At 35.0% G+C, this 27,672-nt stretch overlaps 1 non-coding gene across 1 annotated transcript in view; it reads left to right on the top strand.

Moving 5' to 3' along the window:
• Nucleotides 1–27,672, top strand: part of LOC101687264 — an 870,167-nt gene that overhangs the window by 658,267 nt on the left and 184,228 nt on the right. The window contains exon 4 of the transcript XR_006606666.1: nucleotides 9,813–9,898. This is a non-coding gene — a transcript (uncharacterized LOC101687264). The remainder of the gene's footprint in view (nucleotides 1–9,812; nucleotides 9,899–27,672) is intronic.

Genomic DNA, 27,672 nt, shown 5'->3' with positions numbered 1-27,672 from the left:
GGAATTCTGTTTCTCCCTCTCCCACTCCCGCTGCTTGTTTTCCCTCTCTTGCTGTGCTTCTGTCAAATAAATAAAATCTTGAAAAAGAAAAAAAGAAAGAAAAGAAACATTGAAATCTCTTACTAGGTTAAATATAGTTTACATCTTAGAGATCTAGGCAAAACTTTCAATACCAATTGTATTAGGATTCTGTAGAGAAACAGAACCAATAGCAAATTAAATATATATGTTATATATGTTATTATAGGTAATATATAACATTATCTATAATATTACATATATATGAAAATTTATTCTAAGGAATTAGTTCACATATTTCAAGGCTATGGAGCCTTGAAGTACCAAGATCTGCTTTCTGCAAGCTGGACCCCAAGGAAAGCCAGTGGTATAACTTGGTCAGGTCTTAAAGGCCTAAGGACCAGGAACACCTAGGGCAGGAAAAGACCAATGATGTTTTATCTCAAGCAACTAGGCAGGAAGGGTTGAATTCTTCCTTCCTCCAACTTTTTATTCTGATCAGGCCCTCAACAGATTGGATGATATCCACCTATACTGGGGAGTGTGAACTGCTTTACTAGTTCTACCAGTTCAAATGCTAATTTCAAAAGAAATGCCCTCACAGAGACACCCAGAAATAATATTTTGCCACATATCTGGGCACCTCCTGACCTAATCACCATCACAGTAGTGAAGCAACTGAAAAGCACAGATGTTGGTGACTTGTCCACAGTTAGTCAGCTGGTGCAAGGGAAAGTCATGACCCAGGTCCATCCTCTGATTGATATTTTTCCATCCCTCATGGAAAGGTCAATATTTTGGAGATCGAACAAATAATACAGACAACTGACTCAAGGCCTGCCTGTGGGTTGCTGGCTAGAGACCATGTTCTCTCAGATACCACTCTGCAACAACACTAAGCTTAGTGTTGAATTTTTGATCCATTAATATTCTCATGGTTAGTTCTCTCTCTGTCCAATTTTGGGAAGTGGAGATTTTATTTAAGTTTAGACTTCATTATTCTTCACAAACCAGAGAAATTTACTGTTATTTTCAGGGTGTTCCATTCTGCTAGAAGCCTCAGAAATGTCATAGGATGTTCAATATATCTTAAAAGGAGACATTGACAAATTGAAGTGCATCCAAAAGAAGGTGACCAGAATAGTGAGACGTCTGGGAATGTGTCATGTGAGGAATATGTCTGTCATTTTGTGTTCAATTGTGGTAATGTTGAGTCTGAAAGATGCTCCCCATCCCTGCAGGGCAATGATAACTTCCTTCAATTATTTGAAGATCTGCCATGTGAAACTAGGATGCTATATTTTCTGAAGAGTTCAAGAGGGTAAAACTTGAGCCAGCGTGTGACAAGTACAAGAAGGCTGACTTCAACTGTATATACACATATAAATTAGTTGGAGTTGTTGCTCTAGGCTCCTTTGTGGATGCCAGTGGAGCTGCACTGTGGGTCCTTTGTGAGCAAAAGCCTGTATCTCCACACAGATTGGGAGACAGTGTTGGTGGTCTGTCACTTATGACTTGAAGATTGTGTGATTATTTGTCACTGAGCTATCCCCAAATTGATCACAGCCCAAACTTACCTGGCAATTCTCACTCACCGCACTCAGGTGAAGAGCATTTTAGAAAAGGTCATGCTATTCGAAGCTAGTGTTGATGCTGGAACTCCTGGTTAATTGCTCTTGCTGTAGGTAGAGCACAGCTTGAGGTCATTCCCTTCCTCTCCACCTAACTTACCAGAATCTGGAGCTTTTCCCTACAGTGATGAAATAGTATAGCTCTTTAGGAGGCTGTCTGCATTGATCTGTAGGAGGGAAGTAGAACATATTTAAAATAAATCCTTGTACCCCCAATCTTTTTAAGTTAACAGTAGATATTCAGGATGGCTTATATGAAACAAGTGTAATTTAATGAACTACACCTTTGAAAGTGTTACAAGATGAATCAAACCATAAAATGTGTCAAAGGTTTTAAAATAAATAAAGTAAGTCATGTTTCAGTGTATTTGAAATAATGTTCACAGCAAGGCAACAGACATAAAATGAATATTCTTCCACTTCTCACCTTGATTAGAATAGAAAGTACATATTTAACAGTTATTTTGAGTCTTGAATGTGACTCAAACTACCAATCTAGTTATAGTTTGTCTTTTATCTTTTTTTTTAAATGTCACTAAAGCAGCAGTCAAGGCTTATATTTAGGTTTAATACATATTTCATTAAACATGCAAGTTCCATGATGGAACTCATTTTATTAGACCCTGTACTCAATACAAAACATCAGTTGCAGAGGGTCATATCACATCTTTCTAGCTGTTACACCAATATCTTGCTGAGTGCAGGCTGCAGTGTCTCAGGTTTTTTATTTATACTGGTACTCATTTAGTTTAATCCAAGAGCTATTTCCCAAATACCTGCGGTACACACACACACACACACACACACACACACACACAAACCCACCTAATCAACAGATAGTCCGTTGCTTTGGAGATGGGAATAGCAGCGAGATTCTCCACGGTAGTGGAGATCGAGGCACACAATGATCATCAATTTAATTAGAAACAGTCTTAATTCTAAGAAAAGTTATTTTATACTAAATGAATTTACCTGTCCTACACTTGTATAACTGAAATGATATGGGGATGCTCTGCAGCTCTTAGGTTTTAAAATACAAAGCCAATATCTAAAGCTGGTTAATTCTTCTTACCTAATGTGTCTGCAGTTATGGAGCTACCACCAGATGACAGAACTGTCTTAGGATAGAGCAGCACCAGTGAGGTCAGAATCTTAAAGTACTATGTCTATACAACTTGTGTAACCAATAGGAAGCCTGTACTCTCAGTCCACCACTTCACTACCTTTCCAGAAAAAAAGGGTGAGCAGGGAAGGGATCCCCCTTCTTCCTCCATTCCACAGTTAGCATGCACTATGTATTGAGCCAGAAAAAGCAACTGTGAAGATGAACCAAAGAATGCCTCTGGTCCACTAAGAGCTTATAAATGAATGAGAGAAATAGTTGGAACATGAGTAGGTAGATTAAAGACAGGGGAAGACTTTGAGCACAGGCTAAGGAATTCGAAATATGGTTCCCTTCATCTCCCTCTACCCCCTTATTTTATAGGGGGTATGAAGAAGGATTGACAGATTCTAGCTTTGATTTGGAGAATTTAATCCAGTGAAATCAGTGAAGGACTTCCGGGAAAAGGAGGCAAGACCATTGCTGGCAGATGATTCAGTTCAGAGTGTGTTATAGTAGTAGAGCTAAGAAAAGGTAGGAGTCATAGGTATGGGGAGGGAGCAACACATTTTTTTTCAGGAAAGCCCATCTATACTCTTTGTGTCATTGATTATAGAAGAATCAAGGTCTGAAGCTAAGAAAAGGTAGGATCCATAGGTATGGGGAGGGAGCAACACCCTTTCTTTTTCAGGAAAGCCCATCTATACTCTTTGTATCATTGATTATAGAAGAATCAAGGTCTGAAATAAGTGGATACCAAAAAATGTGTGTGTGTGTGTGTGTGTGTGTGTGTGTGTATACACACACATACATACACACATATATACATACATACATACATACATATACATACAGTTAAGATAGTGTAAGAAAATTGATTAGAAAGCATGGAAGCATTTCAGGAAGAGATTGAATAAGAAAGAGGCTGAAGTCTAAGAAGCCGGTTAGGAAGTGATCAGGAAGATGATAACATTGGGGAATTAAATTTGTTGGATTCTTTAGTCTAACAATCCTTTCCCCCTCAATGTTGAACCATCCTTCCTCCCCCAACCCACATTTCTATATACAACTTATTTTTCTCTTATCTCCTATCTAAAATTTATCTAAACTGTTGCCTGTCATTTTTTTTTAATTTTATTTATTGGACAGAGAGAGAGATCACAAGCAGGCAGAGAGGCAGACAGAGAGGCAAGCAGAGAGAGGAGGAAGCAGGCTCCCCGCTGAGCAGAGAGCCCGATGCGGGGCTCGATCCAAGCACCCTGGGATCATGACCTGAGCCGAAGGCAGAGGCTTAACCCACTGAGCCACCCAGGCGCCCCTTGCCTGTCATTTTTATCCCCACACTTGGGTCTTCCACCAGGAACTTCCCCATCTGTTTTTGAAGAGAATAAACTTCGCTGAATAATTGTTTTGGAAACATTCTTTAAGTTGCTTTATATTGTGGACCCACTTAAGTGTTTCTTGACAACATAGTGTTTAAAGATAGCATTTGAAAATACAGGCTAAGGAAATGCTAAGTTGGCTTTCAGGAGTATGAAGAAAATACAAACTGCACAGTTCTTGTTAAACTTTTCTTAGAAGGGTGCCATATTTACCTAATGGGAAGAGGCTATACCTTTCCTATGTTGTGAAAATTTTTTACTGAGTCTGAGTGAAACCATTATTAAACAACAACGATAATATCAGCTCTTTGGAATTTTAGTGAACCCTATTTGAAATCATTTCAGAACAAACATAATCTACCAGACTAGATAAGAGTAATTTAGTATGGGCTTTGAGATGCTGTTTTGACCATGCCCCTATTAAGTTTTCCTCAAAATGTATTAAGAATCTTAATTTTTAAAAAATCCCCTTATATGCATATGCATATGTGTGTTTTTATGTATACATAAAATGATTCCAATAGTTGAGATATGCTTCAGTAATGGTACTCAAAATGGGAGAAGTGATGAATGTATGTACAACCAATGGTGACTGTTTTATTAATGGGATTTGGAGAAATGCTCATGGAATATATTGCTATTTGGAAATTTGGCTAAAAATGTCAGAGGTAAGCATATCTTTGTTTCATGGGTCCACCATTCTTACAAATTTCCTAAGAAATTTTTATTTATTTATTTGAGAGAGACAGAGAGCATGCTAGCATGAATCCAGGGGAAGGGCAGAAGGGGATGGAGAAGCAGGCTCCCCAGGGAGCAGGGAGCCTTCCTTGGGGCTCAGTCCCAAGACCCTGAGATCATGACCTGAGCCAAAGGCAGATGCTTTGAGCCACCCAAAAACCTCTGGGTCCACCATTCTTAAAACTTACTTCTTTCATTATCTAGTTATGCTTCTGTTTTTTCAACAGTGGTAAAAATTTTGCTTTCAGAAAGATATTCATCAGTAATAAATCCAAGTAACATTTAGCAATGAAATAATCGTTTGCTAAATTTTGGAAGCTAGGACTAGCATTCTGTAGAATTTATAGTGATTTTTCATAGAAAACAATTCTTCTTTTGACATAAATATTTTCCTTGAATAAACTATATAGAATAGAATTTCAGTCTTCTGTTTTCTTCTATAATATTTTTGGCTATCTCAAGTATCTTCTATCAAGGAAGGTACATACTTGATTCTTCAAAAAATATTGATTCTCCCTTAGTTATAAAAGTAAGATCTAGTATACCTGAATTTGAATTTCAGTTTTATCACCTTTAAGCCATATGACCTCAAACCAAATCCTCCACCTAAAAGCTCAGCATGTTAATGGGAATTTTAGTGAGATTTAAATTAATTAACACCAGCAAAGTATTAATAGAGTATCTGGCTGTTAGTAAATGCCTAAAAATTATGACTTTTTATTAACATCTTATAAGTTTATAAATTACGTGAGATAATGTCACATATGTATGAAATTATATAAACACATATATGTAGCACAGCACATTGTAATACAATGAGTGGTAACTAAAATTTGTAAGGTAAAAGATATGGGAAATATAGAAAAATGTGCAGAAGAAAGGAAAATTACCTAAAATCTTATTAGCCAGTAACAAAAAGCCAATGTTTAACTTATTTTGTCATGTATTATTAAAGTCAAGGGCGTCTGTACTAGGTGACATCAAGATACACATTTATTTTCAAAGCAAGGAAAATCTTTATTTGGAATTACTGATAAATTACAAATAAGAACAGAAGTATGTACAATTTTCTAACTGCTTATTTAGTATTATTGATCTCATAATAATGGCACTTTTTTGAAAACGGAGACTGTATGCTGAAAAAAGTTATTAGTTATAGTTCTAATAACATATTTGTAAATGGAAAACACACATACACACATGAACCATGAATTAGTCAAATACTATTTTAAAATCGCCTGGAACTGCCACCTATTATCTGAATTCTTAGTACTCAAAGTGCAGGCACTGGATCAGCACTATCAGCATAACAAGCTGTGATAAATACAGACACTTGAGTCTTGCCCTAAACTCGTCCAATCAAAAGTCTGCAGTTTAACGTAGTGATCTGAAGGGGCACTTGCACCCGAATGTTTATAGCAGCAATGTCCACAATAGCCAAACTATGGAAAGAACGTAGATGTCCATCAACAGATGAATGGATAAAGAAGATGTGGTATATATACAATGGAATACTATGCAGCCATCAAAAGAAATGAAATCTTGTCATTTGCGATGACGTGGATGGAACTAGAGGGTATCATGCTTAGCAAAATAAGTCAATCAGAGAAAGACAATTATCATATGACCTCCCTGATATGAGGAAGTGGAGATGCAATGTGTGGGGTTTGAGGAGTAGGAAAAGAATAAATGGAACAAAATGGGATCGGGAGGGAGACAAACCATAAGAGACTCTTAATCTCACAAAACAAACTGAGGGGGGTGGGGGGGTGGAGAGAGGGGGGTGGAATTATGGACATTGGGGAAGGTATGTGCTATGGTGAGTGCTGTGAAGTGTGTAAACCTGGCGATTCACAGACCTGTACCCCCAGGGCTAATAATACATTATACGTTTATTTAAAAAATGCAATTCAATTAATGTGAATATAAATATCACTCATATATCTTTCAGTTGGAGAAGCAATGTTTTAAACCAAATCAAACCAAAGATGGAGGAAATAAATAAAATTTAAGTGGGGTTGGGGCGCCTGGGTGGCTCAGTTGTTTAAAGCCTCTGCCTTCGGCTCAGATCATGATCCCAGGGTCCTGGAATTGAACCCCGCATAGGGCTCTCTGCTCAGCAGGAAGCTGCTTCCTCCTCTCTCTCTCTCTCTGCCTGCCTCTCTGCCTACTTGTGATCTCTGTCTGTCAAATAAATAAAAATCTTAAAAAAAAATTAGTGGGGTTGCACATATTCTAGTGGAATGACTCAGGAAAAAAATAAAAAGTGTTGCTAGTTAAAACTAATCAAATTTTTATACGTCACTGTTGTGTGTTAGTAAAACCAAAGCGTATATCCTATAATAATACTGCTGCCTCAGTGGTATAAGCTTGCATCAGTGTTTTTGACAAAGACTGGTTTCCCTTTTAGCATGTTGTTGGTCAGAGCTACAGATGGGACACAAGTGATTGAAGGAATTTTAAATATTTCACCCTGGCCTGTGCATACTCACAAAATTCCTGCTGAAATCCCAAATTAATAGTACACGTGTATCAGCTTTTGTGTAGTGGATCCACCCTGGGAGTATTACAGTGAGGACTCCTTTAGAAAATGATGTAAAGTAATGCATATAATTATAGTCTTTACTTCTTGTTAAGGAAAAACATAAATAAATAAATCTGTTTTATTTTTTTAGTGGGAGTTGTTTTAATATCTCAAAAGAGAAGGCACACATGTGGGAATATGAAAAAATGATTCTTTTATGATTTTCTATGTACTAGTTCTTTAAAGGCAAGATTCCTTTGTCTTCAGGAATGAATAAAAACAAGAATAATTAGTTAGAATATATTTTAACATGTATCCATTCATCCATATATTCATTAAGCAGGAATTTTTAAGTAGAGGCTGTAATCCTGTCCATATGGATTCCACATTCTGGTAAGGAAAGGGGATTATAGCAAACAAATTTAAAGTACAATTATAGGTTGTGATAGGAGGGGAATATGTTGGGATTTCAGGAAAACCCTCTTTGAGAAAGTGACTTGAACTGAGACCCTAAGGTATAAAAAGGATCCAACTGCAGAGCATTCCAGGCTTGATTTCCTGAAAAACAACGTCTTCTGGTGTTTGAGACCAGGATTTAGTATGAGAAAAGCATGTAGAAGCCTAATAAAAAAAATGAGAGAAAAATTGTATAGTATCTGAAAGGTAGACTGTAGCCTGTTCATTCAGAGTTTGTAGGCCATGATAAGATAATTGGATTTTATTCCAAGTATAATACAAAGCTACTTAGAATTTTAAGCAGGGTAGTAAAATTATGATTTGTGCTGTATAGTCTACCCTGGCTGGAGTATGAGCAGTGGATTTTAGATGAGGTCATGAGCAGAATCAGTGAGAATAGGTAGAAGGCTTTGCACAATTTTAGGTGATCAATTATGGTGGCTTCATCTGGGGAGAGGAGAGAGCTGTATGGATTCTAGCTATATTTAATGTACATAATTACCATGGTAAAGGAAGTTAATTAAAAAAGATCTTCACATCTCTGACTTGAGTACAAAGCATATGTGTTAATTTCCTACGAAGTACGGGCTACCTGGGAAGGCCATGGGAGGAAATTTAAGAATTCAGTATCAGAGTAAGTTTAAAAGGTAGTAGATACCTTGGAGATTAAGACAGTGGGCTCTGGGGAAGGTTCAAATCCTACACTAAGTGGTTAATAGCAGTGGATCTTGAGTAATTTACTTGAGCTGTGCCTTTCTTTTCTCAACTTTAAAAAGAGGGAGGTTAATAATACCTACCTTACGGTGTTGTTATAAATATTAGATAATTCCTGTAAAATGGTAAAAACAGTCACAAGCAGCAAAATAATAATTATCATCATTATGAGGGCTTACACAAGGAGTAATGTCAAGTAGAAAAGCTGGCATACAAGTTTGAGGTTTGAAGGAACATGACTGACATTCCAGTTCTTTTAAGAAAGCGTTACTATCAAATTCACATGTTGTACTCCTTGAATTTATACAATGTTATATGTCAGGTATATTTCAATTAAGGAAGGTGGAAAAAAAAAGAAAGCTTTTCACCTCATTATACTTACTTGGAGTTAATAAAAACTGTCCTATGCTAGCTTTTACTTTTTTGGTTTTTTTGTTTGTTTGTTCTGTTTTTTGTTTTGTTTTTTTGTGTGTTTTTTTTTTTTTTGGTCAACTTACCTTTCTCCTTTAACCTTTTCTCTTTCTGTGGGTTGTGCAGGAAAGCTGACACAGAGCTGGGAAGTAGTAGAGAAAGAGTCATCAAGACAATGGAAAATTCAGATTCTAATTCAAAAAGAACATTTCATTTCCCTTTTGCAACTTTACAACTATTCCAAAAGTAGATTTTAGCTTTTAATTGATTGTATTGAAATTTTCTGCATAAATAGACCATAACTATTTTTGATAACAGATTATCAGATTCATCCAATGATTAACTACTGAAACCACAAGGGATAATCTGGGATTTGCATGTTGAATTCATTGTCAAATTAACCTTTGAAATGGCAGGTTGATTGACTGACACAGCAAAAATACTTTCTCTTTCAGGTCTACATTATGACAAACTATAACAAAATACCATTTTTACTTCTGGAGTGGAAGGTTGATTTCTTTAGCTATATAAATGTATTTGAACATGAGTTTGACCTACTTATCTATTTAATAAAAAAAGAAAGGAATTTAATGAATGCCTGAATGGTAGATATTTTGTCATGTTCTGAGAATTCTAATAAACACGACAGTGTACTTTTTTCAAGATGCAAAACCCCAAATATGTGAAGTGGCTTAGTCCCTTTTGTTTCTTTAAAAGCTTTTTAAAGTAGGTGCTATGTAAATTTGAATTATTGTTGTGGTCTTTAATATATGGAGATCCTTCTAGAAGCAAGTATCCTTTTTTTAAACATCTTTTCTTCATTTATTTTTTGGTAGCCTCAAAACGGAGTCATGTAAAGAGGCTCAGAGACGAACACGAAAAGTGGCCACCATCAGCATGAGGAGCCCAGCAAGTCAGCCTGGTGAGTGGGAAAAGTGATGTGTGGTTATCTTTTTCTGTGTGTCATTAAATCTGCTGAGATTGCTTTTTATGCAAAAAGTCCTCATAGTTTACAAACAAAAATAAGAGTGTCTAAAAGGAGAACGTCTATGACATTGATTCTCATTACCTCAAAGACCCTAGGGAAATGGATTTTGGCAGGAATAGTCACAACATTTTGTTATAAACAGACGTAGTGTTACAGTTCCCATGTGACCTTGTGAAAGTTGCCTAATTCTTTGAGTCTTAGCTTTCTTTTTTGAAAATGGAGATGATGGTGGTGCCTGGGTGGCTCAGTTGGTTAAGCATCAGACGCTTGGTTTCCACTTAGGTCATGCTCTCAGGGGTCTGAAGATCAAGCCCTGTGTCGGGGTTCAGCTCTGGGCATGGAGCCTCCTTAAGATTCTCTCTTGCCTTCTACCTCTCCCCCGCCCCTGCTTGCACAAGTACAAGCTCTTGCTCTCTTTCTTTTTCTCAAAAAACAAAAAACAAACAAACAAAGCAGGGGGGAGAGGCAAGAAAATGAAGATTATGGTAGTTATCTTGTTATGTTTTCCTAAGAACTAAGTAAGAAACTGTGTATAACCAATCAGTGTCTTTAGCAAAGGGAAAGAGGTTAAAGTTATAAGACTAATACTTACTGAATATTTCCACATGCCAAGTACTAAATGCTGACTACTGCATTGTTTTATTGACTACTCAAAATGCTAAAGGGTAGAAGGTATTATTGTTCTCATTTAACAGATAAAGAAACTGTACTATTAAAAAATTATGTGACTTGTCCTTAAATTACAAATTACTCTGATAGTTGAGTGTAGTCCCGTCTGATGCCAAAGTTTCTGTACTTGTATTCTTTCAGAAAGTCAACAATCATTTATTGGGTAGCTAACAAATGCCAAGCTTCTCTTAGCTGAGATGCCATGCTATTTCCCGAATGATTATTGCTTAGAATATAATAGCTGTATATTCATAAGATGCATTATAATTTACAAATAATTTATGAGTAAGTAATTTTGTTTATTAGTGATATACCCTATATGGAAGACAAAGTGGGGATCATTATGTGTATTTTACAGATGGAAAAATTGAGGTCCCAAGAAGTTAATTGGCTCACTGGGCGTCTTACAAGCTCAGTGATCTTCAGACTCCATGAGTTAAGGGGTCATGTTTTTGTTGAGTGTTTTTTTAAAGTTTTTATCTAAATTCCAGTTCGTTAACCTAGAAGGTATATTTGCTTCAGGGGTACAATATAGTGATTCAACATTTGCGTACAATACTGTACACAATGCCCATAATAGCAAGTGCACTCCTTAATCTGCAACACCAATTCAACCCATCCCCCTACCTACCTTCCCTCTGGTAACCATCAGCTTGTTCTCTATAATTAAGAGTATGTTTCTTGGTTTGCCTTTCTCTTTCTTTTTTCCTTTGTTTATTTGTTTTGTTTCTTAAATTTTACATGTGAGTAAAATCATACGGTATTTGTCTTTCTCTGTCTGACTTATTTCACTTACTATAACACTCTCTAGCTCCATGTATGTTGCAAATGGGAGGATTTCATTCTTTTTTTATGGCTGAGTAATAGCATATATACCATATCTTTATCCATTCTTCATGGGATTCTTGATGTCTGTGTGAACTATTTATATAATTTGACTATTGTAGATAATGCTGCTATAAACTTTGGGATGCTTGTATCCCTTCAACCATTTGAACCCATTGCAGACTGAATGTTTTTGCAAACATTAATTACCAGAGAAATAAAATGATTAAAAGTCAGACACAGAATACATAGGTCCACTTATTTATTAGTTGTCATTATTCTGCAGACTTAAAATTATAAAATGGCTATGAAATGTTTTAGTGCTTTCTCTCTGTAGTCCAATTCCATACTCCTTCTGGTGTAGACCAGCTAACATTTGCAGATTAACACTACCCTGTAGACCAGACAGTAAGGCTAACAGCATGGGTAGAGCTACTATGAGGCAAACATCATGTTCAGTCCCAGACCTTTGTTCTTCAAATCTAGGTCTTTTCATGTTACTCCACAAGACCTCAACCTACAGCAAGAAACCTGTGTTGTGGTCTAAGGTATGAGAAAATCAAATTCCCAACTGTTCAAATGAAATAGATGCAAGAAACCTGACAATGACAAAATAACTTTAAAGAGTTATAGGAAACAGTCAACATGAAAAAAAAAGTGGAAAACAATTGGAAATTTTATAGGAATGATTTCTTTTAAATTTACTTATCAGAAACAAGTCTAAAAATTTTGATATGTGATATATTGTTAAAAGACTTTCTCAAATATGAGGCTTTTCCCTCTTTTCCTTTTTATTTATTTTTGGAAAAGAAAAGTTAGGTTGTATTTAGAAGACTGGGCCTTATCAGTTCCCAAGCGGCATATAGACCTTGTATAATTCTAAGAGATAAAAGTGGAACTTGGCCAGCTATGAAATGAAAATGAACTCATCTCACCGCTATATTGAAGGGGACTGAAAATAAATGTTACTTGTTCATTTCAAAAACTACTAAAGAAAATTGCAGCACTTTTGGTACACAGTAAGATGCATATTGCGTCAGCAATGAAAATTTACTTTGTAAGATGGTTTTGTGGCTTTCTCAGTTTTACTGAAATGGATCCAAATATTTACATGTGCTATTTTATTAATAAGTATTTTGCCATCTGTGTCAAAGTGGTATTGCACAGATGTTCAGGAATAACTTTGGTTGTGAGTAAATATTAGAGGAAGATTGAATTTTTCTCCAAATGATGCTGATGGAATTTTTTTTTGTCATAGTTTAAGATAACAGAAATAGTTGTTGTTTTAACGTTCTACCAACTTAACTGTGCTTGATGAAGCTTCAAAAATGGTTTTAAGGGCATGGAGAAGGGTGGAAATTTATGACAACATTCAAAACTGGGACTTTCAGCCAATATATTATTACCTTCTGGGGAGATTCCACATCACTAAATAAAAATTCACAATCTGAAGTAGAGCAAACCCATGGCTTTAAACAATATAGACAGATTCTGAGCCCTTCACTTACTTTCAGCTCCCTGACTCAGAGACTCAAGAATTGTGTCACTGAGAAAGTTAAGTAATCATACCTGCACACTCCTCTTTAGTCATTACCTAAATCCATTCAAGAATTATCCCTCCTGCTCCCTCTGAAAAGGGCAGAGAAAAAAGAAGGACTTAGAGAAGTGTATTGCATCCAAGCAGAAAGTAAGGTAGTCCCAATAGACATTATATGTGTGGTAATAATATGACCAGAGACAGTAGTACTGCATGTGTGTGTGTTTCTTTAATACTTATTAGATCAGAATCAGAAGAACAATAGCTGGGAGAGAAGAGTGTCCATGAACATTTTAGCAGAAGTGATTTATGTGAATTCTTGCTACTTACTAGAATTTAGGCCTGAGGTTGTTCACAATCTACTTTTCAACAGTGAGGCACAGATGCTTTCTGCTAAAAACCAGGTTGTCAGTAGGATCAAGAGCTAAGAGTCATTCTTATGACATATTTGTTGAGAACACTACCCTTCAATAGATTTTTATCACATTTTCTAATCAGTAACAAGCAGTAACAGCAATAACAAAGCCAAACATGGTTTAGATAATGTTTCCTTGACAAAGGACATGAAAGCCTCAGAGGTAAAGCAAATGTAGAACAATGAATTAATACAGAAACAAGAAAATTACATTAGGAAAACTTTTGTCATCCTTACAAATGCATTGATTGACTTCGAAATAGAAACCATCGGAATTGAAAACATTGAAATGCAAAAGACTGAAAAGGAACAGAAAATGTAACAGAAGAAGTAAATCTGCCTTTGGAGACAACAAATAATGTCATCAGATTTGTGGAAAGCAAACTGAAGTAGTCCTAGAATACAGAGGACCAAGACAAATGAGAAAATGATGAGAGAAAAAAATGACCAACATGGAAAAGAAAAATCAAGCATGCAGATGGTTATTTGTGAACAAAGAGAAAAAAAATAAATAGAAGCAAAGCAGTCATCAAAGAATCACTAGGGAGAAAAATCTTGCCTAAGAAAGAGATAGGAAGGGTTTCTACAACTCTAGATTTCATTTGCTAACATGTGAGGTTTTTTTTTCATATTGTACCAGAATTTTCTTTTAAAAATTAGGAAAATCCAACAGTAAAAAGACAAAGATTATTTTGAATCTGATGGTTTTGGGGGTTTATTTGCTTGATTGTTGTTTAATGTTTCGTTATTCTAGATTATATATAGATGCTTGTCCTATTTAGTCTTCCTTGTTTTCCTTAAAAAATTTGGTAATTTGTGTTATTCTAGAAAAACTATCAATGTGGAGTAATTGTTCATGAATGAACATATATTTAGGGGGAAAAAAAAGACTCAGTGTCAATGCACCAGTGGAATAATTAAGTGTTTTTAATTTTTTCTCTAAGTCTCTTTTTTTTGACATATAAAATAATCATATATCATTGGTCAATTAAAGCTTTTATTGAAATATACTTAAGAAAAGTACACAAATAATAGGTGAACAACTCAATAAATTGTTACAAAGCCCAGAAATATGTGTTATAACCCCTCAAATTAGGAAATAAAATATACCCAACAAAATTAAAGGTGCACTTTTTTCTTTCTAATCAGAAATCCCAATCATCTATAAGGTAAGCACTTTACTGAATTCTAATACTGTACACTATTTTACATTTTTTGAGTTTTATGCAAATGGACTGATAGAGTTTGTACTTGTGTGGCTTGTTGATCTCAATATTATTTATGTGAGATTTCTATTTACAGGAGTAATTTAATTTTCAAAGTATATACTATTCTACTGTGACTGGTTTGTGGTGCTTCTGGCCTTTTACATGTCTTTTGGAGCATATATGTCCACATTTCTGTTGGATGTATGATTATTTATGTGTGATTTATATGTTCATTTTTAATAGATAACTGATAATTTTCTGAACTTGTATACTAATTTATATTCCCACCAGCAGAGGATATGAATCCTTACCAAACTTAGCAATTATCAGGGATTTTTATTTTAGCCATTCTGGTGGGTGTGCTGTGGTATCCCATTGTGGTTTTAATTGACATTTATTTCCATAATGACTGATAATTGTGGTGTTGCTACCCCAGATCAACAATTCCCTTGGTACTCCCAAATTAAAAGGCAAATGGAGATTTAGAGTAGTAATTCAGAAAGATGATAGTTTTATCTACCTTGACTGAATGAAGATTTGATCTGAAGAGAACTAAAATTCCTCTTTACCTGGAAAAAAATTTTTAAAGTATGTAATAACACATGTTATCAAATGTGTACAAGGCCAACAAACCTCATTCAACTTAAAATTCAGCTTACGAATTTGCTGAACTTCTACTTTCCCTTCAGCTAATTAATAGAATGCAATCTATCAATTTTGTCTTGTTTCATTGGGTACAAACCAGTCTTATGACAGTAGGATCACAGCTGAATGGTGATGATTAGAGTTTCTTGCAAGAGAGCAATTGCACCCTCCATTTCTGTATTGGGAAAACTAATTATTTGTCCAGCCATTTGAAACTAGGGATGGCACATGGGCAATAGGCGTGAAAACAGTCCAGGAGGGGAGCATTCATGTCAGATTTTGACAGAGGGCCTAGGTTTTTCACCTATGCAGCAAGTGTGACAGCTCCATCACTTTCCAGGCATTTCCTCTGGTGGCCTATGCAATGGTCCATTTGCTTCTAGTACTATTAGTTTTCAAACAGTGTGAGAGCTTGGCGGATATGTTATTGAGACAATTTAGATGTGCATAATCTGATATGATGTTGTGAAATGGCATGCTTTATTTTTAATGAAACCATATTATCAGAGATTAGCTAGATCAGATTTGTGGTTGCCATAGGTGGGGGTGGGGTGTTGGGTGAATGTGACCAAAAGGCACAGACTTCTAGTTACAAGATAAATAGTGGAGATATAATATACAACATGATGAGTATAGTTAACACTCCTGTATAGTATATTTGAAAACTGTTAAGAGACTAGATGTTAAGAGTTCCATACATGAACCTGGATCACATGCAGACACTCTACTCCCATACAGCTTACCACCCTTGTATATATAGTGTGTATCCATTAACATATGTTTATAATTATTTTTTATGAATTTGTCTTTAAATCTTACAGAAAACAAAGTGTGACGTTATAAACCAAAATTACAATAATACTGTTATTTATATTTGTTTTTATATTTACTTTTACTGGAGAACCAGTAAGTGCTCATGTCAGCATTGTTCCTACTGTATTGTTTGCTAAAGTACGATGGAAGGGAGAAAAAGCCGAGATTGGGTCAACCAAATTGAAGTCATTTTTATTGGTAGATCAAATCCTCCTATTTTGTCTCTGTGTCTTAGCACCAGAGTTAGTCTGGAATTAATTCTTTATAACCAATAATTTTAGTAACGTTTAATCAATGTCTAGTGACCTTCGCATGGTTAAGCAATATACATGTGGTATAGAGGTGTCTGGGAAATTATACTTATGCCTTTTGTTAGATTTAGTAAGAGAAAGGAAACTGGAAAATCAAGTAACAATTTGATGAAATCAGTGCTCTACTAAAAGTGTAAGGTAGTGAACTATTAATAAATTTTCCATAGCCGTGTTCTCACCCTAAAATAAAAACCTGACATATTGTCTTAACTAAGAATTTCTGAAAGCATTTATTAACAAAAGAGTAAAGAGAATTGAAAGGAAACATGGAGATTATGATCCATTCATTCAGGCATATCCATTTTCCCCAAGTTGTACCCTGATGTCATTTATAGATTTCTCCTGGAAAAGTGGCTTTCAAAACAGGAACACCTGTAATTAGTTTTCCATAAAGTGTGTTTAATCTGTGCTAAAGACACAAAATCACTGGACGTATCAGTCACGTAAAGAAAATGAAAAAAAAAATTAGTGGTAATTATTAAAAAGGGAAGATGTGAATTCCCATTCATCCAAACACCTATAACATAAAATTTATATTTAATTTTATATTCATGCATGTTTATTCTTCAAGAAAAATGAACATATAAAAGCCCTTCAGAATGTATTATTCTCCTGGTGGAAAAAAACAAAGAGAAGTAGCTATGTTGTAACATTGGAATGGAGTTTATGTCAACCACTATAAAGCCTAGATTCTGTGATACACAGAATTCCTTTGCTTTATTTACTTAGAAGGAAAAAATATCAAACTTGGTACTCTGAAATCAGGGTTCATGGCATAGACTAGTAGGATTGTGAACTGAGAAAAGTTTCCCTGAACAGAATGCCAGTTTCTTTCCAACACTAAGTGGTAGGGAAATGTTTTATCTTGATGGATTCTGTAGAAAGTCCTAGGAAGATATTGATGCAGAAAATTCATAGAAACATTCTTGATACAATGTTACTGATGGATTCTTATCTTATAGAGACATAATATGAAGTACATTAAAATGAAAACAAGCTTGTTTCCTGTAACTTCAAATAAAGAAAAAAAAGTAATTTTTATTAGGACGGGAAGAAGTGAATAGAAGATACTTTACATTTACAGGTTCCATTAAAATTTTTTTCCTGTCAACTGTACTCAATTAAAACAGCTAACATAGACTTATACTATTTCATTAAATCACTAAATCCTTCACTTCTTTGTTTTTCATCATTGAATTATAAACTCTGATAGCTCAGTTTGGCTCCTCCCTCTCATGGAAACCATATCAACTGAGTATTTTTTCCACACAACTACACACACTCAAGGGCACATGTGGTCACACGTGCGCACGCGCACGTGTACACACACACACACACACACACACACACATTTGTCTGTAAGTTCAAGCAAAAGTCGATGATTTTGCATTTATGGCAGTTTAGATGACCTTTCTACAGACATTCTCTTCTAACTTCCAAGGCTAAATCTTTTCTATTTAACTCGTCTAACTTTGTCCTTTCCTCAACAGAAATAAAAATACTAATATACCGATAATCCAAACTATCTATAGGCCATATTAGAAGATAGGTGAATGTTTTCCTCATATTTACTTTTTATTCCTTTTCTCAATGTGGTTTTTTGTTTGGTTAGTTGGTTTTTTGTTTGAGGTTTTTTTGGTTTGTTGTTTGTTTTTGCCTTGTGATGCAGCGTTTTTCTTTCTGATATCTCACTCCTTTAATAAATCAATTATATTTTAAGTATCAGATAAAAAGTATTTGATAAATTACCTCATATTAGGTTGAAACTAATGGTCAAGGCTCTACTTTATAATAGCATTTTCCTTTAGTAAGGAATATTGCATATCTATGCAAGAAATTATAGGCTCTCATGGGAGGAAACTAGAGGTGATATTTAGTTGCTCTAAAACTTGCATGATCATAAAATTTGTTGTCCAAACCCAGAAATCCTTGATAGTGAAAAGGGCACTATTAATAATTGCATAGGGCTAGCAGTGTAAACTGGGACATTGCCTGGTAAATCAGAGCAGATGGTCCTCCAACTTACAATGTAACTTTCTAGTCTAAGTTTCTCCATCCAGAGTATCCAGCCCTTCATGGGGTTCCCATAATTTACAGACATATGCTGTTTGAAAAACTTAAGGTATTGCTCATTAAGGTGTCCCGAAGATAACTTAGAAATTTTAGGGTAGGCAATTTTCCAAATATGGTCAGTATTAGTAAGTATGTGGTTGATACAGTCTGTGGTCCCTTGCAAAATGTACTGAACTTGATGTCTGCTCTTCTATATTCTTCAAAACCAAGTTATGATATAAATCCATGTTACTTCATTGAGCCTCTACCCCTTGTCTATAGAGTGGTGCAGGAAAGTAATTAGAAAAGAAGATGCTTAACAATATTTCCAGCACTGATTGTTTATAAGTCTGAGCAGGGGTTATGACAAGCTTTCCTGTTTCCAGTAAATAATACCGCAAACTAAAAAAGTCATTTGTATACAATTGATGTGAATTTTTAGATCCCTCAAATAATGATTGAAGAGGAAGGTGACAGAAACCTTCAACTCCATGCCCCCCCCCCAATTTGGTATATTTATATATGTACCAAGTGTGCTTGGTGCCTGTTGCAAATGAGATGCTATTGAAAACTCCAGTATAATATTTTTTGGTGAGAGTATGATGAATGTTAGTGCAGCATGTGACCCATTTATTGATCATGAAATGTAAATAAGGGCACTAGTTTTTGTTTTATTGACCCCTAAAACATGATTTAAAGCATGTGGTCTCTAATAATTCTGTATTATTTACACTGAAAGAAGAATACCATTCTGGAGACACTGGAATGGCTTCTGACAACAGTAATGACTACATAATGTTCTCTCTTTGCCTATGCAGCGATGGGTATGGTTAGTGGTTAGGTTCTCTGGGAAGTCCACTCAGTTTCTCTGATTCTAAGATGAAAAGGTAGCATGAGCTAGGACTAAGGTTAAGCAAAGATAAATGTAAGTATTGGTATTAAGTTAGGAAACTTTGGGAAAGAAACTTCAGGAAAGAACCAATACAGTTTTAGAAGCTAACAGATCACATTTCAAATTTTGCCCCCACTGATCCCACGGATACTGGTTTTGGAACCTTAGACCCAATGACTTATCTTCTTTGAGTCTTAGTTCCCTCACATGTAAAATGGACTGTTTCTATTTCAGTCATGGAATAGTTGAGAAAATTATATAAGATAAGTAAGTAGAGCTGTTGTTGTCACTATAATGTTACAGATCTCATACGATTTCTTGCTTGAGTATCTTGAACAAATACAAACAGGCACTGCTATTTCAACCACTTTTCTTTGGATCTTGATTTTTTTTTTCTTAATCTTTTTCTATAGTAGACTCTTACAAACTATCCCCATGCCCTTGCTACCCTCCCACCCCCAGGGAAATCATTAATGACACTAATTTGCTAGCTCTGCTGTCAGACTAGCTGATTGATCAGCTGGTGGGAGTGACTCCTATTTTTCAGGACACCAGTGCCAAATATTTGATACTCAGTAGAGCAATTGCTTTGCATCCTAAAGAATCCAACATTATTATTTTATTGTTTTTCAGGGGTTTTTTTAGTCATTTGTAATCAAAAGAAATAAATATGTGTCCAGCTAAGTCATGGGTAGTTTATTTGTTGCAAAATGTGTTCAACTAATGAACCATTGAACATTACGTCAAAAACTAAAGATGTACTATACCTTGGATAATTGAATTTAAATTTTAAAAAGATGATTGTGGGAAAGGAAAGGAAAAGGAAAAAGGAAGGAAAAGGAAAGGAAACAAAAGAAAACAAAAGAGAAAAGAAAAGAGAAAATGACTAGGAGAAGCCCTGTAGATTTTTAGGCAGTGAACCTACTCTGTATAATACTTTAACAGCAGATACATGTCATTATACACTTGTCAAAACTGAGTGCACAGCTCAGAGTGAAACTGAATGTAAACTATACACCTTAGCTAATAATAAGGTATCAATATCAGCTCATCAGTTGTAACATGTATCACACTAATGCAAAATGTTCCTAATTGGGGAAACCCGATGTGGAGGTAGGGAGATATGGACCATTTGTATTTCCTACTCATTTTTTTTTTCTGTAAACCTAAAACCACCAAAAGAAATAAAGTCTTTTTAAAACAACAACAACAACAACAACAACAACAACAAAAGTGTTACAATCTTTGACAGAATAAATGAAAATGCAAGATGTCTTACAAGGCTAGCGCATACCATTTTCCAGAAATCCCCCAAATAACTGGCAGTGAGGGATGAATGGTTGGGGGGGAACATGGAGGTTGTGGAAGACTGCTTGTATAACACTTTAGGCTCCCACTGAGGTCGATCAAGAATTGTCTTATTATCTCAACATTGTGTAATATGCTCCAAATGCCCATCTGGAACATTATTTTGATTTGTATTCCTTTAGAATCAACTTCAATTTCCAGTACTATCTTCTATCATTTTATGTTGTTATAGAGGTGAATCAAATATTTGTGGCAGATTAGATTTCTCTTTGTATTGGGGGGAAAAAAGAAAAAGAAGATGACAACAAGGAAGGAGAATCAGGAGTGGATCATACTGTAGTTGCAATGGTATTTAGGTACTTTTAAACTATGTCAATTAATTTGTAAAGTTCCTCAACTTTTAAAATTAATTTTTAATAAAACTGTAATTAAGAGGGAAAGAGACATGGGGTTCTAGACATTTTTAATCTATTTGTATTATGAGGTGGAGTTCTTGATAACTTCTCTTTTTTCTAAGTTTTTATTTAATTTTCAGTTAGCATACATGGTAATATTAGTTTCAGGTGTACAATACAGTGATTCATCACTTCCATATATCACCCAGTCCTCATCAGAGCAAGTGCATTCATTAATCTGCATCACCTTTTTAACTCATGCCCCCCACCTTCTGTCTGCTAACCATCAGTTCTCTAGAATTAGGAGTCTGCTTCTTGGTTTGCCTCTCTTTCATGTTTTTTCCTTTGCAGTGTTTATAGCAGCATTATGGAAATAGCCAGATTATGGAAATAGCCCAAAAGTAGTCCACTGACCTGATGAATGGATAAAGAAGATGTGGAATATATATTCAACATCTTCTATATATATACATCTTTTTTATCCATTATGGATTATTGGATTATTGGATTAATGGATTATCTATTAAAATGGAATATATAGATTATTACTCAGCCATGGAAAAGAATGAAATCTCACCATTTGCAGCATGGTTGCAGCTAGAGTAGAGAGTATTATATTAAGCAAAATAGGTCAGTCAGAGAAAGACAAATGCATATGATTTTACTCATATGTGGAATTTAAGAAAGATAACTTGTCTTTTCTTAACTCTCACCACTCCTTCCCCCTTGCAACGTATCCTGCAGGCTGGGAGAAATATCTTAACCATGGAATACTATCCATCTTGAAATCCCTTCTCAAATACCTATACCCTAAAGGGATTAATTCCCAAAGGGAGAAGTAAGATGTCATGTTGTAAATGTACTGTACTTAACATTGTCTTTTCATTGAAAGAAACTTTTTCTACCTGCACGGCATAAAGATTTCAGTTTTGCTTATTTTTCCCCCTACTGCGTTCCACTGTTATGAGTAATCCTAGTTGCATATTTCATTTTTAGGAAGTAGCCTGTAATCCAGATTTTAAAAGGCCTTGCTCTACTGCAAGACTGTTTTTACTATTGAAAAATATGTTTAGGTTTAGCATAAAGCTAGATATTTCTAATAGTTCTCAGAAAGTTTGCAAGCACACCTATCTTCCTCTTATCAAGAGGTCATTTATTTTACAATCTTGACCACCAGGGACAGGCTTAGATTGTAAAGGGATTCTGAGATTTAAGGACAGAGAGATACCACACCTCATGTGGGGTTTTCCACACTATATATTTGCTCTTATATTAAGCATAATTCTAACTGGTTCTATCATCCGGTTTTCCATACTACAGAGAATTGGAAAGGCAGAGCCTGTTTAAAGTATATGTACTAGCAGCATTAAAAAGGGACAACTGACAGAACAGCAATGCATAAAATAAAAGACACTTAAATGTACAGATTAGAAAATTTACAAAAAAATGAAATTACTATGATACTAATGTAAATCCTTTAGACAGCAAAAAATAAATATATGTCTAGTGTTTTATGTTTTATGTTTTTATGTTTTATGAATATGGGATACCCTTTTAAAAATTGGTTGATGCAAGTCAGCTCCTGGTTTCTTCTGGACATGTTGGTTCATGTTTATAAGTTGTCTTGAGCAACTTCAGCAGCTATTTTATTTGAGAGTTAATATGCACATATACTATCTTTACTTCAAACTGCAGCATAAGATGATATTACAATAAGATGATCAGTATAGAAATTTGAAGTCCTCCAAATATTCCTACTCTTTTAAGAATGCCAGATGATGATATATTCATTTGGTCACTACAGTGTTTTCTGAGAATCTTCTATGGACCAGGAGTAATGATTCTAAGAGTGCAACTGGGAACAAGACATTAGCCTAACATGGAGGAGCAAAAGTCTATATTTGACCCTGGGTCCACACTGATCTTCATGCCCAATGTCCTTTTACCCACTCACAAACTTTAAATGAGGTAATATAGATGAAATTTTGTGACGCCCGGTAGAGGCTTAATCAGTGTTCATTGGTATGATTCAACTCACAGTTCCATTTATTCTTCTACCAACACAATGAGGTGAAGATTACTTATAATCCCTATAGACCATCCACAGGTTACTAAATATCTTGAACTCAGCTTCATTAACTGTAAACTAAGTATATGAAAATACCCAGTTTATGAGCTTATTGTAAAGATTCAAGAAGAACAATTACATATGAAATACATAGTATTTACAATGAGTGTGTTCCATCCTAGTCTTTCATTTTTAATGTTATTTACTTTAATTCCAGTGTAGCTAACATCAGTGTTATATTATAATATAACATACAGTGTTATATTAGTTTCAGGTGTATAATACAGTGATTCCATGTTTCTATATACTACTCAGTGCTGATCAAGATATGTGTATTCTTAATCCCCTTCATCTCTTTCACCCATCTCCCTACCTACCTCTCATCTGGTGACCATTTGTTCTTTGTACATTAAGTCTGTTTTTTGGATCATTTCTCTTTTTCTTTGTTTACTTGTTTTCTTTCTTAAATTCTACATATGAGTGAAATTATATGATATTTATCTTTTTCTGATTTTTATCTTTTTAATGTTATCCCTGAACATTAAGCTCTCTATACTCATCCATGTTGTTGCAGATGGCAAAATTTCATTCTTTTTTATGGATGAAAAATATTCCTGTGCATGTGTGTGTACCACCTTTTCTTTATTCATTTACCTATTGATGGACACGTGGGCTGGCTCTTATACTTGTAAATGATGCTGCAGTAAACATAGGGGTGCACATATCCTTTCATATTAGTAGTGAGATTACTGGGTCATAGTGTAGTTTTATTTTTAATATTTTGAGAAACTTCCATACTGTTTTCCACAGTAACTCCACCAGTTTGCATTCCCACCAACAGTGCACAAGATTCCTTTTCCTCTACATCCTTGACAACATTTGATGTTTCTTGAATTTTTTGATTTTAACCATTCTGACAGGTGTGAGGTGATACTTCATTGTAGTTTTGATTTGCTTTTCTCTGATGACCGGTGCTGTTGAGCATCTTTTCATATGTCTCTTGGCTATGTGTATATCTTCTTTGGAGAAATGTCTGTTCATGTCTTCTGGCCACTTTTAGTTGGATTATTTGTTTTTTGGAAGTTGAGTTGTACCAGTTCTTTATATATTTTGGATAATAACCCTTTATGAGATAACCCATTTGCAAATATCTTCTCCTATTTGGTAAGCTGTCTTTTAGTTATGTTAATTTTTTTTTTCTGTGCAGAAACCTTTTATTTTTATTTTTTTTTTTAGGCATTTTAATTTTTTTATTTTTTATAAACATATATTTTTATCCCCAGGGGTACAGGTCTGTGAATCACCAGGTTTACACACTTCACAGAAACCTTTTATTTTGATGAGGTCCCAATAATTTATTTTTGCTTTTGTTTCCCTTGCCTCAGGAAACATATCAGAAAAATGTTGCTATTGTTGATGTCAGAAAAATTACTGCCTGGGTTCTCGTCTAGGATTTTATAGTTTTGGTTCTCACATTTAGGTCCTCAATCCACTTTCTGTTGTTTTTGTTTTGTTGAGATGAGTGTTTTCTTATTTTTATTTTATTTATTGTTAGGTATTTATTTAAATTCGTTAGTTAACATACAGTGTAATATCACTGTCAGGTGTACAATGTGTATACTGTAAGGAAGTGGTCTAGTTTCATTCTTTTGCAAGTAGCTGTCCAGTTTTCCCAACACCATTTATTGAAGAGACTGCCTTTTTCTCATTGTCTTGTTTCCTTTGTCAAAGATTAATTGATAATATAATTGTGAGTATATTTTTGGGTTTTCTATTCTGTTCCATTGATCTATGTGTCTGTTTTTGTGCCAGTATCATATTGTTTTGATCACTACAGTTTTGTAATATATCTTGAAGCCTGGAATTGTAATATTTCCAGCTCTGCTTTCATTTTTCAAGATTGCTTTGGCCATTTGGGATCATTTTTTTTAGTTCTGTGAAAATGCTGTCAGTATTTTTACAGTGATTGCATTAGACGTATATGTTGCTTTGGGTAGTATAGACATTTTAACAGTATTTTTTCTTCCAGTCCATGAGCATGGATTGTCTTTCCATTTCTTTGTGCTGCCTTCAATTTCTTTCATCAGTGCTTTATAGTTTTTAGAGTATGGATCTTTCATCTTTTTGGTTAAGTTTATTCATAGGTATTTAACTATTTTTGGTGCAACTATAGATGGGATTGATTCCTTAATTTCTTTCTGCTCTTTCATTATTAGTGTATAGAAACAAAATGCATTTCTGTACATTGATTTTGTATCCTGTGATTTTACTGAATTCACTTATCAGTTCTAGTGATTTTTTTGAAGAGAGTCTTTGGCTTTTCTATATTAAGTACCATGTCTTCTACAAATAGTGAAAGTTTTACTTCTTCCTTACCAATTTGGGTGCCTTTTATTTCTTTTTGTTGCCTGATTGTGGTGGCTAGGACTTCTAGTACTATATTGAATAGAAGTGGTGAAAGTGGACATCCTTGTCTTTTTCCTGACCTTAGGGGAAAAGCTCTGTTTTTGCCCATTGAATATGATGTTCGCTGTGGATTTTTCATATGGGGCCCTTATCATGTTGAGGTATGTTCCTTCTAAACCTACTTCATTGAGGGTTTTTATCATGAATGCCATTATACTCTGTTAAATGCAAATTTCCAGAAGATCAAATGAAAGAGCCAGAACATGATGGCATAATTTGTTTTGTTTATTTTTTACAGTTTAGTTATATCATTATTCTCATAATTTAAGCATAATTTACTTTTATGCAAATTAATGCAAAAATATTTTTGCAGTGTACTGTTGAGAGTGTTGGAATAGAATATACATTTACTGGTGCCAGGATTTTATTTTATGGATGATTATTAAACAAATCCTTGTTGTTGCATTGGAATTCTTTTCTGCATTGCAGAATCATATTTCACATTTGGGCTCCATATCTTTTTAACAACTTGCCCCTATTTTCAAAATCCTCTAAAAATAGGCATATACCACTATAGACTCCATGGATGCTTTTGATTTTTTCTTTTCTATAATTTTCATAGCACCTAATTTTGGGGTAGTGTTCAAGAAGGATGGTGTGGTTAGAATGTGTAGCCAAGGCAGACAGTCAAGAGCAGGCAGTTGATCTAGAAGTTTCAGGAGTAGGATGGGGAGAATGTGAGGTTGTGTCTGTGAAGAGTCAGGTCCATATACACTATGGAGTATTATGCCTCCATCAGAAAGGACGAATACCCAATTTTTGTAGCAACATGGACAGGACTGGAAGAGATTCTGCTGAGTGAAATAAGTCAAGCAGAGAGAGTCAATTATCATATGGTTTCACTTATTTGTGGAGCATAACAAATAGCATGGAGGACAAGGGGAGATGGAGAGGAGAAGGGAGTTGGGGGAAATTGGAAGGGGAGGTGAATCATGAGAGACTATGGACTCTGAAAAACAATCTGAGGGTTTTGAAGGGGCGGGGGGTGGGAGGTCGGGGTACCAGGTGGTGGGTGTTATAGAGGGCACGGATTGCATGAAGCACTGGGTGTCGTGCAAAAATAATGAACACTGTTATGCTGAAAATAAAAAATAAATTAAAAAAAAAAAGAGTCAGGTAAGCCTGACAGTGATCATTAAACAGGAACCAGGAGCAACGGATCCCAGGGACAAAGTACTAAGGAAGCACTCACTGGAAAATTACTTTGGAGAAGGATTCTTAGGTCCTATGAGGATCACTGTGACAGAGTTTTAGGTCCAAAGTCTCTTGAGTGCTTGGCAGTATTTATAGATAAGAAAAAAAAAAGATATATTAACAGTGATTCAGTTAATATAACTGAAATGAAGGCATTCTTCATGGTGAGCAAAATAATAGTTTGTCATGGGACAAATAACAAGGTTGAAATGAAAACAATAGGAAATTTAGTTTATCAGCAGGTGGTTTTGATTTCTGAACATGTGCATCACACTATATTAGGCGCGAGGAGGTATAAAAACGTAGTAGAGTATTGATTTAACCTTCTAGAAATTTGTAATACAGTTGCAGAAATATCATTCTTCATTTTAGAGAAATAAAATATTTTAAAAAATACTTCAGAGAAGTGTTTGTGACAAATTGTTTGTTTGCTCCTGAGACATATGACATCTGGTACATTATGTGAACTAGAGCTGAAAGAACAATTTGTTGTTCATCTCTTAAAAGTAATCCTGCCAGTTCATAAATTCACTTCAAGTCAATTTTCCCAATAGTTTTCTCCTTACGTACTATAAACCTGAGCAGCATTGAAAGAAATTGATAATTATGGTCTCCTTTGTAATTTGCCTTGTAAAATCTTCTCATTAAGATTCACTTTGTGGTACCCTGCCTGGATTGCTTATTCCTTTCAATGAGAATGCTTCGGCTGAGTTGTGTTACTAATCAAAGTGTATACCTCCAAGCAACTTTTTCTATGAGGGGCAAAGAAGTAGTGATGATACAAGAGAAAAAGAAGCCATTAATGTGAAATCTGTATACAAGGTTGCTTCTTTTTTCCCTGGTGGAAAAGGTAGTTTTAGATTTCTGGAAATAGTATTTACATAAAATCTTTCTTTGTGACGAGGTGACA

This window comes from Mustela putorius, unplaced genomic scaffold (genome assembly GCF_011764305.1).
Source record: "Mustela putorius furo isolate JIRA1106 unplaced genomic scaffold, ASM1176430v1.1 tig00000421_pilon_pilon_pilon, whole genome shotgun sequence".
Taxonomy (NCBI): Eukaryota; Metazoa; Chordata; class Mammalia; order Carnivora; family Mustelidae; genus Mustela; species Mustela putorius.
Note: the sequence above shows the minus strand (reverse complement) of the source record. Positions and strands in the feature narration are given on the sequence as shown.